This window comes from Platalea leucorodia (assembly GCF_965183815.1).
Source record: "Platalea leucorodia genome assembly, chromosome: 1".
Classification (NCBI taxonomy): Eukaryota; Metazoa; Chordata; class Aves; order Pelecaniformes; family Threskiornithidae; genus Platalea; species Platalea leucorodia.
This window is the reverse complement of record NC_138823.1, coordinates 93,154,164-93,167,981: the sequence shown is the minus strand read 5'-3', so window position 1 is coordinate 93,167,981 and position 13,818 is coordinate 93,154,164.

The following is a 13,818-nucleotide window of genomic DNA, read 5'->3' as shown; positions in this document are numbered from 1 at the left end:
TTTTCCTATGCAACTGTAATCCTGTTTATTTTTCCACTTCCTGTATCTGGGGAACGGATGATGCTATGTCTAATAGATGACACTTGCACCTATTGAATACTATCTATCTTTTGTGTTTTTCTTAAAAAAAATCTCCAGTTTGACAAAATTCCTCTGAATTCCAATTCTGTTCTCTAGCACACTTAGCTGCACTCTTCTTCATGTCCTCTCCCAATGTAACAAGCTTAGTCTCTATTCTGTTCTTCAGATGTTTTATAAGTAATATCAGATACAGGATAGACCCTTGAGGAACCTCTTACTACATCTCTCCATTTTGATAGTGGCCCCATTTTGCTAACTCTTCCTCAGCCCTACTCTTTCTGACCCCATGGGATTTTCCATCTGGACCATATTGTCTTTGCTTATTCTTGAGAAACGTTGCCAAAAGCCTTACTAAAATGAACATACTTGACTTTTTAATACTTCTCTCCTTCGTATAATACCTATTACCTTACTGTACAAGGAAATCAGATTGGTTGAACGGGATTCGTTCTTGACAAATCCATGTTCGTTGTTACTTGTTTGTCTGTCTTCTAATGCTTACAGATGGTTTGCTTGATAATTTTCACAAACTGAAGCTACCTGAATTATAACTTACCAGCTCTTCCTTTTTCCTATGTGTACTTAACTTTAAGCCTGACTGAAATGAAGAGGGCTGCTTCCATGACCATGAGAGGTGTCTTCTGAACCGGAGATCAGTAACCTGCCAAAGCCGTGGCAGTAGAACCAGGAGTAAAGCCGAGAAGCCCAACCCATCCTTGCCTGCTCTGACAAACCTATAATCCCTGCACAACCTTTCTTCATCTCAGTGGTTCCACTTCCCTTTATTTTCTTGATCCATTGATGGAACATTCCTGCAGATGTTGGCCTCTAGCAGCTGCCGTAGATGTTATGAAAAACTCATACAGATATTTCAATTTCCAAGCAGATTTCCCGTGCCTTATTATGCTCCCAAGACCAGCTGCTTTCTGCTTCCTCCTAAATTGAAAATCACCTGGACCTGTGTTGTCAAACCAACATCCAGGAAGTGATCTACTTAAACCTTACACTTCTATTTCTTTTTTAAATAAGTAGGTACAGAAGTAAGTTCTTTGACCTTGGCAGCATTTTGACCATTATCCAGGAGTTTAAGCCAGAAACCTTCATTATGAAGTGAAATGTATTTATCTTAGCTGAAAGGCGAGAGAGAAAGAAACAACTTACTGATCAGTGTTTTCCCCCAGATGATTTCTGGTATGCTGCAAGAGAAACAACATATAAATTAATGCACACTATATTTTGAGTTTTCTTCCAAAACACGTACAGTCACTTTTTCCACATCAGACAAAAAATATAGTCTTTTGCACTTTAAACCATTTCCAACAGTACACAAAATTCTCTCACTGTTTTACTTTCTTGGCTAACACCAGCCTAATTCTTCCCTTTCAAGGCCTATCCAAGGAATCTGTGCACTACTGACCCAGAGGCATTGTTTCTCTAAACAGCACCAATGAAACAAATTATTAAATTACTTTGTGCAGCTAAAAATACTGAATGCTGTATACCACAGCTCTGTCAAGGGTGTCACTACTAAGTTGCATCAGTTTAAATACTTCTTGGAACCAACCTTCATCTACTGCGTGTATTTAAAAAAATAGATGGGGGGAAAGTTGAAACCTAAACCAACTTAACATTTTGCCACATTTCTTTCTCAAAGGAAAAAAAAAAACAAAACCACTTCAAAGACCATTTGACAGTTTTTGTCCCTCAAATCCCAGGTGAAATTCCGTCCCTCTTTTCCACAGGACCAAACTCTGGCACAACTGCTTTCATTTCCATGCTTTTGGGAATAAGCAGGGAAAAGCCATTCATTAGACATTTTTTCACAGACTTCTGAAATCGTGTTGAGTGAGGGCAGAGATCAGACCTCTTGTTCTGAATTGAACTGTCCCCACGGGACAGTTGATCGCTGCCTGCGCACCCCAGCTCCCCTCCACTGGAAGCGGGCGTACCTCTGCTCTGGTAGCAGCCAGCACTTCCCAATGCATCCTACGGAAAATCAGCTGGAGTAGCAAAAAGAACTATTATTTAATTATCAGTCAGGCTTATTCTGATGGAACCAAGTTGTTTCCCTCTCTTGCCCCGTTCAGTGGCTCTGCTGACACGTGTCTCTAGAGAGAAGAAGTGAGAAGCAGCCCAAGGTTGGGTGGGTTTTGCCACTACCAGTGTTTGCTTGCCGAGGTGCCTGTCAGCTTGTGATTTCATCTACATGTGCAATTTCTTGCAGGAACGTGGCTTTGTTTTACATGCATTTCGGGGACAGATCCATTTTGCCATGACAACTGTTCAATATGTAGTACAATGGGGACTGTTTTTTGACAACTGAGACATAAAAATAAATAATCAGGTCTGATAACACAATAAGTGTATCACATACTTGCAAAACCACATTTATTTTAAGGGAAATGATACAGGGTTTTTTTGTGCTTAATATTACAGATAAAGATTCCATCTATTTATAAACCCCTTCTTCAATTTTTTTTTTTTCTTCCTAAGTTTCCCTGTCTGTCTCTCTCATCTTTCCCCTCTTCTTCCTCCCATCCGCCTGATCTCTAATTCTCCTATGGTGAAAAAGGAAAAGGGAAATTACAAAATAGGGCTGGGGAAAAAGGAACCAGAATGGCAAAGAGCAGTTAGTTAAACAATGCAATCTGGGCCAAGTATAATTGTTCATTCAAAAATTAACTTTTTAGATAATTTACGTTCAAATTAGTATCACAACTGTATGCTATTAGCAAAGGGTTGCATTTTACATCAATTGGATATAATTATGAAGTTCCTTTTAGAGACAAAAATTATTTTAATATATCAGACAAGCAATTAACATTAAAATGTGGGGTTTGATCTGTGCCCTAAATGTACGATCAAAGGTACCAGATCAGACAGCTTAATCTGAAACCCATTAAATACATGACAATATTTGATTTTAATGAACTATAGTTATAGTCTTTAATGCTTCTCATTGTCATTTATTCTTAGACGCAGAAGTACATTTACATGAGAGAGGTGTTTGGCCTTGACTTCGGATCTACAGCAATTTCCACAGAAATTTCTTAAAGGAATGTTGGTCAGTGTTTTAAGACTTAGGGGCCTAAATTTAGACTGTTAAATCTGTATTTAGCCCTGCAATGTGCTGAGCACGCTGGCTGTGATCCAAGAAAGCACTTATGCTTTCCCATTAACTTTAAAACACATTCAGGTCTATTATTCACTTTACCAAAAGAACTGAACTCAAATACTTAAAATGAAGCGTACACATTAAGCAGCCTGTTGGACTCAGCCTTATACAACCCCCAGTCCCATTCTGCCCACACCTAAGACCCCGACTCACTTTATTCGCGTGGCTTGTCCTGTTGCGGTAGTGGGACTGGTCACAGCAGGAAAATTACTCAAGCATGTTACAGATTTCAGGGCTGTTTTTTTCAAAAGGGCCAAGTGCCCATCAAACACACTTTCAGAACCTACTTTGAGACACACATTTTAAAATATACATTACAATAAATATCTGAATACAGTTATAATGAATATCCTGTCCTGTTTCTACTTAGTTGTTGTTGTTATTAATTTTTTATTATTATTAATAATTATTATTATTTTAATTTGTTTATATAATTTTAATACATATTATATATATAATTTATATATAAAATATATATAAAATATATAAAATATATAATATATTTTAATTTGTTTACATAATTATAATAATAAAAAATTAATAATAATGATAATGATAATGATAATGATAATAATAATAATAATAATAATAGTTGTGTTTTGCACATCCAAATCCAACTTGTGGGCAATGTTCACCCACTTCTGAAGACCTGATAAAAGTCCCAGAGCAGTGGTTAAGAGTCAGTTTTCCATTTCTGGGAGGGACAGGACAATAAATAGGAGACACTTCAGCAAAGGGCATTCAGGTGAGGCATTGGGAAGAACTGTAACACTAGGGACAATGAAATACTGGTATAGGTTGTTTAGGAAATGGACTGAACCTCTTCACTGGAAGCCTTTAAGAACTGGCTAGATAAAGCACCTCGAGGAACGATGCTATTCCTGGTGCTATAGTCAGACCTGCTAGGACTAGGCAAGTTCATAAGGTGCCTTATAGCCCCGTGCAACTATTAGTATCGGTATCAGGCCTGTGTTTGGCTCTTGCTATGTACTGGCTAGCCATCTGTGCTGATGCCCTTGCATTTGCCCATGTAGGACCTGTGTCATGATTCAGTTATGAGCAAGAGGCAGGATTAGACAATTTTTTGGCTTGTGCAAGTATTTCTAGCAACTGAAAAAACGATGGCATGTGAAAACTGGCTAGAATAATTTCCATTTCCCTTTTCCATTTCCCAAAGCTGTCAGCTGCAGTTAAAGACAACATCAGTTATGGTCTAACAGAAATCCTGGTGTTTTCTTTAAAGGAGTATTTGCAGAAAAAATACAAAATCAAAATTAGAGGAGTAAGTACATCGATGGTCATTTGCAAATGTGATAGTCGCCAGTTATTGTTTAGGATTGTAAGAGATCCAACCTGCAGCTAAAGTATCTGCTCTCTCCTCCAGAGCATAACCACCAAACCCCAGCGCCCCATGGTGCTGTCTTCACCAGCAGTAAAGGAAAAAGCCTGGAGGAAGTGTCTTCCAAAGTAGATTATGCTCTGGTGATTATACAACAAGAATTTCCTCTATGGGCAGCAAACCCGCTTTTAAAAGTGCCCCTTGTGCCCGCCACAGAGTCCCTCCCGCTCCGCGCTGTGCCTCAGCTGTGCCAAATGCCAAGCTGACGGTGTGGCTGCATCCTCGGCGGCGGGCAGAAACCCTCAGTGGGGAGAGACGGGGCCGGGGGAGCACCAGCTTCTTCCATTTTAACCCATTTTTCCTAATTGATTGCTGCTCACATTTACAAGGCAAAACTAACCAGCCGTAAATATAAAGGGAAGTGTTCATTTAATCACTTGTGTTACACTTCAGGGAATTCGTAACATCCAGCTGAACCAGAATTCACTGTTAATTGTAACGAGGCACAATATGCACATGCGAGATAGATACACTTTGATCGATTGCTACACTGCCCTTAGCTCGGGGCACTTTTTAACTGCCAAAATCAACCTTCTCTCTGGGAAATGTACAGTGAGGGAGTTTGGAAATAGAATTTGGAACAGGCTGGAGAGGTCCGCTCCAAATCTGAACTTCCCCAGTGGGGACATCTAGACTTTTCAAAGAAGGAAATGGAAATGGCGGAATGCTAGGGCTGACATTGTGATTTGAGACTGTCTCTGTTGAAAAAAAGCCCAACAACAACCCCCCCCCCCCCCCCCACAAACCAAACAACACCCCCTCCCCCGCTTATTTTGTTATTTTACTCCTTTACAAGCAAATGTTTGGTGCTTGACTAAAAAGTCTTCACAGTTCAGAGTTATAGGTAAAACCCCAAAATGGCATCCTGAAAACTTAGAAATAGGAGGTGACATTTTCTTTTTTTGTCTTCACTCTGAAACATCTGTAAATTCAAATAGTTGGGTAATCCTTAAGGTGTGTGCCTGTAGGTAAAAACAGACTCCATCTTCAGTTCACTCTGCCTCCAAATAATTTCTGAGATACAAATCAGCATCTTAATGGCATATTTATTGTTAAACATTTCCCTATGCCTGCATTCCGGGGAACAAAACATGATTCCCAAAAGACTTCAATAGTTGCACTTAATGTATTAGGAGAAAACCAAACAGGATACTATTTGTTGATGTTGACTTGGTTGCACCAACCTTTAATTTTTCCACACACAAAAAAATTGCAATAAAACAAAATAATTAGGCAAGAAGAGGAAAAAAATATGTAGGTTTGGAATGTTGGGGAGGGATTGGGGAATATATTTGATCAAAACTTGAAATCTAACGCAGACGCTCATACCCAAGACACATAAACCTCCAAGCAGAGAGGTAACGGTGACACAGTAACCCTGGCTGCTGTGGAATTACATTCCTGCAGAAATCCAGGGTGACAAAGCACGGCGCTGGTGCCAATGGCACATCCAGACATAGCTGGAATTTTCCTAGAGAATGCAGGGGGGCTGCTTCTCTCTTCCCTCCACACACATTATGTAGCTATTGAACTCTGCAAGACTTGCAAAGAATACACGTTGTGTTATCTTTTCATTTCCACGGCATCTGTACATTTAAAGTTTCATGCCTCATTGTGTCTGCATGTGATCATCTTGTACATGTATTTAAATTGCTGCTCTTGCCTCTGATCCTGAGAGACAAAACCAACACTGAATTCTTTTTCCATTATATATTTTTACAAAAGAACTACTGTAAAAATTAATCAAAGGTATGCTGGTTTTTATTGTTATTTTTTTAATTTTGGGGGGTACTTTTCCTCCTATTGCAGCGGTTTGGAAATTGAAACGTTGCACTGCTGAGAAAGTGCCATGAAAATATAACCCACTACATTCCAGGAAAATAAATAAGCAAGGCCACCCAAATTTTCAATTAGTGCTAGTGCAGTATGCAGGAAATGGCTGGAGAACCGTCAAAGGCAGCCTTAGGCTGGGTCGTGGATACGGAACAGTGACAGGAAGGTTTGGAGCAGGAATACAGGCTCAGTGTGAAGATGGCTCTTCTCCAAGGAAAACTGCATGCTAATAGGTTAATACTGATTTCCTGAAACATACAGCCTGGGTATTACATGCTGGAATTTACATTCTGACAAAGGCAATTGCTGAGCCTCAAGACTTTGCTTTTTCGGTGATGAAATAACACTAGAAAGTTCAAGCTGCATTATATATTTCATGTTTTAAGCTTATTAAACATTCAAAGTACAAACTGTGCACATATTTTTAAGCCACCTGAAATAGCAACAGCCTCGCTAGTTTGGGCAACTAGTATGAGAAACACTACATTTCAACAGGTCAGGCTTGTCTGGAGTAATACCGTCAACAGATACCGACCAAGGTGGAGTGGTCCCACTTTCAGAGGAAATCTGCCCAGAATCCAGAAACACTGCCCAGTCAAGCAGGAGCGCACAGCATCAGGAATGAAACACTTTTAGCACCGCTGTTATAGACAAAGTGATATTTGGAAGATATCTGAAGACTGAGTTGGACAAAGCACTTCAGAAAATAAAAACCTAAAAAGCACAAAAGAAGACACTGCATCTCTTTCTGCAAGTCAGAGACAGGGCTCCTGTTGACGACAGAAGGTGCTGTGCCAGACCTTCATCCTGAAAGCAGGTTCCTAAAACATGAAAAACAAAATGAAAAAGGAAAGGAACTTCAAGAGAAAGACCAATCCAGCTAAGGAATCCAGCCAACCTTTCCCTACAAACGCACTCCTCTTTTACTCTCTGCAACTGATGTTGCGACTGTCAGCTGAGGGTGGCACTGCAGCATCACAGGAGACCCTCATCCCACCAGCCAGACCCATGCACCGCCTCGGCTCTCTTACAGAGGGTGGCTGGCAGAGGAGCACACCTAACAAGTGCAGCCACGAGTGGAAGTGGGGAAGGGATGATGGGTCTTCCACCAGCCTCTATGGGGCCAAGATTTCTCTGTGTATCCATCTTAATATCAGCAGGCAGTGTTAATAATGTTTTTACCACACTACTAGTGTGGGCACGTTCCCATGTCACAGCAAGCAGCCAGTGGTGCCTAGCTGTGCTGCCCTGACCCAGGCACCCGTTTAAATCACAGCTGTGCCCGTAGCTGGTTGATCATATTTATTTACGAGGTACACAGCATTTTCATTGTCTTTCACCGTTGGGAGAACTTGAAGCCATCCTGTGAGTCTTTTCAACAGTCCTAATTGCACTAAAGTCGCTGGGAATTCTGCCCAGATAGAGCCTGGAGAAACTGGGCCACAAAAATAGACCCTAATTATTTGTATTAGGAGGCAGAAACAATCTCCTGGCAGTTCCAGCCCCTCCCTAGGAAAAGTTCTGTGGGGCTGAATATGCTGAAAACTACTTGGGGTCCATCGAGGGATGCACTTTCCACCTCTTCTCAGGGAAGCTGTTTTAAATAAGTTGTGTAAAAATTTTAATCAGCACGGAATATTTTAACTTCCAAGTACTGTACCTACCCTGGAACCTTTTTAGTTTAAAGTCAATAATTGTGTCACTTGCCTATGAAAGAGCAATTAACAGAGCAAGGAAGGAAGGGGAGGGAATATGGGGAGTTTTAATTTGTTTTCACACATAATGGTACATTTTTTTGTCCTACGTGATAATTATTTAATCAAATGGAATTTGGCCGGTGGTATTTCACATGACACCACTGCCAATCACCGCAAAGCAAACAAATCTTTCAGGTGGTGAAGGGAGAGTTTACTCATCTGTGTTCTGGAGAGCTGCGTGCTGGGAATGCCGAATGGCACATGTAATATTGCTGAAGTGATCTGTGGGCAGCTAAGTGGAATAGGCACCAATTCAGGGCAGCATTTATGTGTTTTGGGGAGTCTGGACAACTTTTACAGAACTTGGACATGTGTGTAAGGCTGGGTATGTGCTCAGTCATTGTCCTGAGTCAAGATGCTCTGCCGAATTGAGGCCACAGCTTTTATGAAAAGGTACTTCTTCCCTATAGGAAGAAAGCGCCTCATTTCCTTTCCACGTGAACATTTGATCCATGATAAATGTTTATAAAGTTCCCCTTCACCAAGTTTCTTAACTGCTGAAGAATAAATATTTAAAGAATCACAAATACTATAATCAAAACCACGTAAGATGCTACAAGAGTGTTCCCTATTGTATGAAAAAACAAAGGAGCTTGCAGAAAACTTCATTTTCCTGGTTTGAAAACTGATCTACTGTATGATATAGCATGTATTATCTTTGTGCAGTATTTTTAAAACAATACCTTAAATGCCATTGGCTTAATTCTTACCATATTACTATAACAAAACTATGGAAGCTCTGGAGAAGATCAATGGAGAGGAGGTTTGGGGGTCGCATCTGCAGGGTACTGAGCTCTTTAGCTTATATTTGGTGAAGTCCTGGGGATTAGACCCGTGTTTAAGATTAAGGACATGCTTAAGTGCCTTGCTGGATGAGAGCCAGCGTGTTCAGCACCTTGCAGGACTGAGCCCTTTGCTGGCACTCGGGACAGAAACTTTGAATATTGAACAAATTCCTCAGGTGGAGTAAGTTATTAAAAAAAGGCACATGTTTCCTAATTGTAATATGCAAATAACACCTGTAACACTTACCCTCAGAAGCAGGGGGCCACCTGATGGGAAGTACCTACAGATTTTATAAATATAGTTATACATGTAGAGTTGAACAACAAGACTTTTAGTTAAGTCGTTTGGGTAAAAATCCTGGTTCCATGGAACGAAATGGGAGCATGGCCATTTTTGTCACAGGGCCAGGATTTTGCTCATCCCTTATTACATGACATAGGCTGATTTGGAGCCTTCTTCTAACTCCAAATTTGACTCTAATATTAAATTAAATGGCAATTTCCTATGGCCAGTGACTAAATTATCCAATAATACCTGCTTAATACAATCAAAATAAAAAAGGTGGAAGTCATGTTATTTTAATGCAACTGATTTGTTTCCTGCATTTTAATCAAACAGAACAGAAGGATCAAGTTAGTCAGCCAAAAAATTAGTCATTCAGAGGTATTTTGAACACAACCACATACCTTTGCACAGGTAGAGCTCTCTCAGTTCTAAGGCTTCTTCCCTTCTTTCCTTCCCCACAACTATTGTTTATGTCAAACACAATGGAAAAAAAGCTTTTCTACTTTGGAAGGCAGGAAAATCTATAGGAAGTTTAACCAGGATGCCTCTGGACTCCTGCAGATCAAAGGTAGTTCCCTGTTTTCCTTGCCAGACCATCACGCAATTGCTCTGGGAAAAAAAAACCTGGGGAGTGATCGTAGTACAGGGTGAGGGGACTGTCCCAGAGACATTCCTGGGCTCCAGTCGTCACCGGGCTGCCCAAGCACTCCCGCAGCAGTCACGCAGCAAATGCGCAGCCGGCATCTGAGCATCCCGGCCGCGGCGTTCGGGCTTCGGCCCCCACAAGCACGCCTGCAGTGAAATTCTAGCCTGCCACCAGACTGCCTGCAAGCCGGCACCGACTTCTGCAGAAGCAGAACATGATTAGAAGCAATTTTCACCTTCTACGTTCTGTATGTTTGTAATTAGCTGTGAGTTAACGCGAAACATTCCTATACAAATACTCTTTTCGCCAGCAAAAAGCATATCCGTGTATTTGAGCTTGGGGAGAAAGATAAACTCGTTGTTGACGTCAATGTTTTCTTTTTTTATTTCCCCTTCAGCCTCCAGGTATAAATGCTACATTGAGAAAATGGCTATTTAAGAGTGAAGTCTGACTCTCCATTTATGTTAGCGTTAATTTTCACAGTAGCTACCAAGAAAAAAATAATTTAACTATTTTTCTAGAGTAAATAGCTGTGGAGTAATTTCAAATCCCATGCAGGACATGAAGAACTAGTAGAAGAGGGAGGTGAAGAACTAGTAAACACATGCAGGTTTTGCTGGTGAAACCATTAATGAAAGCACAGCCCCTTAGCAGAATTATCTACCTCATTGCTCTGTGATATATCAATATGCATTCCTCCTCTCTCAAGATACATGACCACAGCAAAATGCCTCGATAAAAAAACTAGCTTAACTTAAAAACAAGTGTGGTAACAGACAGAGGAGGAACTGGGCATGCAGCCTTCTGCAAACGATCAACAACTTCTTATGCACAAAACTACTGGTTTTTTTATTTATGTTCCTCTACTAGTTTTCTGGTTTTCAAAAACCACCAGAGGGAGGCCATAACCTCTCATAAATATGAGTAAAGGCATGGTGGGGTTGGCAATGAAAAAATGGAGTAAGAATTAAGCTGTCTTTGGATTTCAAAGAAATACACTAATTGCTGATTCACCGAGATCCACATAGATGCAAAAGTTCTGGACAGTGACACTTGCTACACATAGAACTATATTAGAAGAGCCTTTTAAATTTGTTCCTGACAGTTATTAATACAAATCCTAATAGTTCTAGTATGCCAAAATATAGACGTTAGAGGTGAGGATGAAATGATGTAGGCAGCCAAATACCATACACTACATAATCATTTAGGAACATGCTTTTGAGCGCTGCTGTTGCGTCTGTGTAACACCATCAGGTGCAGGAAAACATGAGTGATGTTATTTACAAGATGGCCTCAGGGGCTGCTTCACACGATTGCCAGAGTCTACTCCCTTTTAAGTTCTGATGGCTACGGTTATCACTGAGGAAAAGCTGATTCTTTGGATGAAAGACTGAGGAGCATGGAGTCATGAAGCACTGAGGTGATCCTACAAGTGTCTACACCTTAAATATCAGTGATTTCAGGGACTGTCATGGAGGAGTCCTTCAAAATCTGGACTAACATACTTTATGACTTGCTACCAATTCGGCTATCAGTCAGTTGGTCACTGATTGATGTAACTAAGCGTTAGCTAAACTAGAATATAAAATAAGTAAGGAACTGTGCAGCTGGACCAAGTGGACTTACCAGACCCAATGATTAGGCACTTTTACCAGAAAAGGCTAAAAATACCAAGTATGAGTCATGATTCCTTATCATAATTACCTGATACAAAGGTTCTTCCAGAAGTCTGATAGGGTCTGGCTAAAACAAAAGTAGATTCTAGGAAAAGCCCAAGAAATTTGGCATGATGATACAACACACCGCATATACTTTGTTTGCCCTTGCCTAGGTCAATATCTTCAGGATGCAAGTTCTAGTTCTCTAGATATGGGAAAAAATGAAAAGCTTAAAGTTCAGAGAACCCTAAGAGGAAGAAAGACAAAAAGTAAGATCTGATAACAAGACCTGACACATGAAAACACTGTTTATTTAAACAACCAAGTAAAATTAATGAAGATTAAATGAGCTCCATTTGCTGTAGCCAAGAACTGAATCTTAACCCTTATTAACTCTCAGGAAAGGCTCTGCAACACACTACTCTTTTTCTGGGCATAGAAGAAAAGACATCTTGCATACATTTTTCCCGTGATGAATAGTCTCAGGTTTTAATTGCAGCATTTTTCAAACCAAGCTTTAACTAATAACTGGCTAACGCTCTCTGCAAGAAGCTGTGTGTCTTTGCGGCACTTCGGTTCTGGAGGTGCACACAGAACGTAATTACCTACAGCTTTTGCAGATGTAATTGTAGAGGGTTATGTTCAGCTTTTACAGCAAACTTTTACCATTTGTTTTAATTCCAGTCCTGTGACCTCAGTGACGGAAGAAATAGTTCTTTCCCAGTTCTAGCTCTGTAGTCCTCTGGGGAAGAAGATGCTTTAAACAATGCCTGAAGTGCTTAACTAATACGCAATTCTGTTTACACACACATTACAAATAGACTAGTCAATGCCACAAAGCAAAAGCCGGTACACCTTGGATTGGTAATATTCCTGCAGTGCACATCTTGACTACAGTGGTGAATGAGTCCTGTAACACTACTGATCTCAACAAAAAAGGGTCTAATTCAACATTCAAAATGAGCACTCTCATCTGCTCTACCTTACTTGGTTCATAGGACAACTCATTAAAGATAAATAAATAATAAATAAATAAAAGGAACGAAAGGTAACATCGTGTTATCTCTTGCCGCACTTCCTTTTCAGGAGACACAGTGCAGAATTGCAGCCAGTTTATTATTCGAGTATTCTGCACATGAGGGATCAAGTAGAGATCAGTTAATTAAAAAAAAATGATATTATTAGAACATCATAATTAAGGGGGGAAATTGTTTGAAAGCCAGGAAATTCCTCATTTAGTTGTCACAAAGTCCTGACTGTTAGAGCTTCCTCATTAAGAGAGAAAACTCTTTCTACCAGAGGCTACACAGATTATAAGGTGCAGAAGAGGATGCAGGAAGAAAGCTCATGCCTCAGTCAGGTAAAAAAGGGCATCCCAGTGGTGGAGGAAAGTCCACCCTGACAAAGAAGCTCTGCAAGGGGCCAGTGCAGAAGTCCCAAACATGACTCTCTTGTCACATCTCTCATGAACCCCCATAAAATCCAACCCAGGTCTGCTCTTACTGCTTTAAAGTGACAAAAGATGGCTATTTGTGAAAATTTAAAATGAGGGCAAAAATCTCTTGTTCTTCACCCAAATCGCAGCCGTCCTTCCTCCCCCTCGGACTGTCCCGGGAAGGGCTGCAGCCATGGCTGGAGTGCTGTGGCGGGCGATGGCGTGCCCATGCAGCTGGGGAAGGCAGGGCTGCGTGCCGGGGTGCTGCGCTCTTGGCACGGCGGCCGGCACCCCGCGGGGCTCGCCGGGGCTCTGCTGGCTGGGGAGGCAGCTGGAGTCACCTCCAAACCCACATGCATGGCACAGCCGGACACGCCAGTAAGCCTAGGAGCTGGCTGCGGGGGGATGCATTAAAAATCCTACGCCCAGGAGGCAAGGGTAGGACTGTAGCTGTTCCTGAAGCTCGGCTCTCCCAGCCTCGGGCTCCTTCCTCACCCCCATTCCCACGACTCGGCACAGTTGGGGATTGCTTCTGTGGCCTCGGCCGGCTGTTGCTCCCTGCCCATCTCTCTTTGAGCCCATGAGTCACTTCCTCTCCTCAGATCCCACCTTTCAAAACTTCCTTTTTCCTCTTCGGGGGTACGTCTGAAAGCCTTGTCTGAAAGCGAGCATTGGGCTTACTTATCCACGGACAAAAGCGCCTCTGGGAAGCAGCACGTTCTCATGTCTGATGCCATCCAGCCAAGAGCACGCAGCCGCA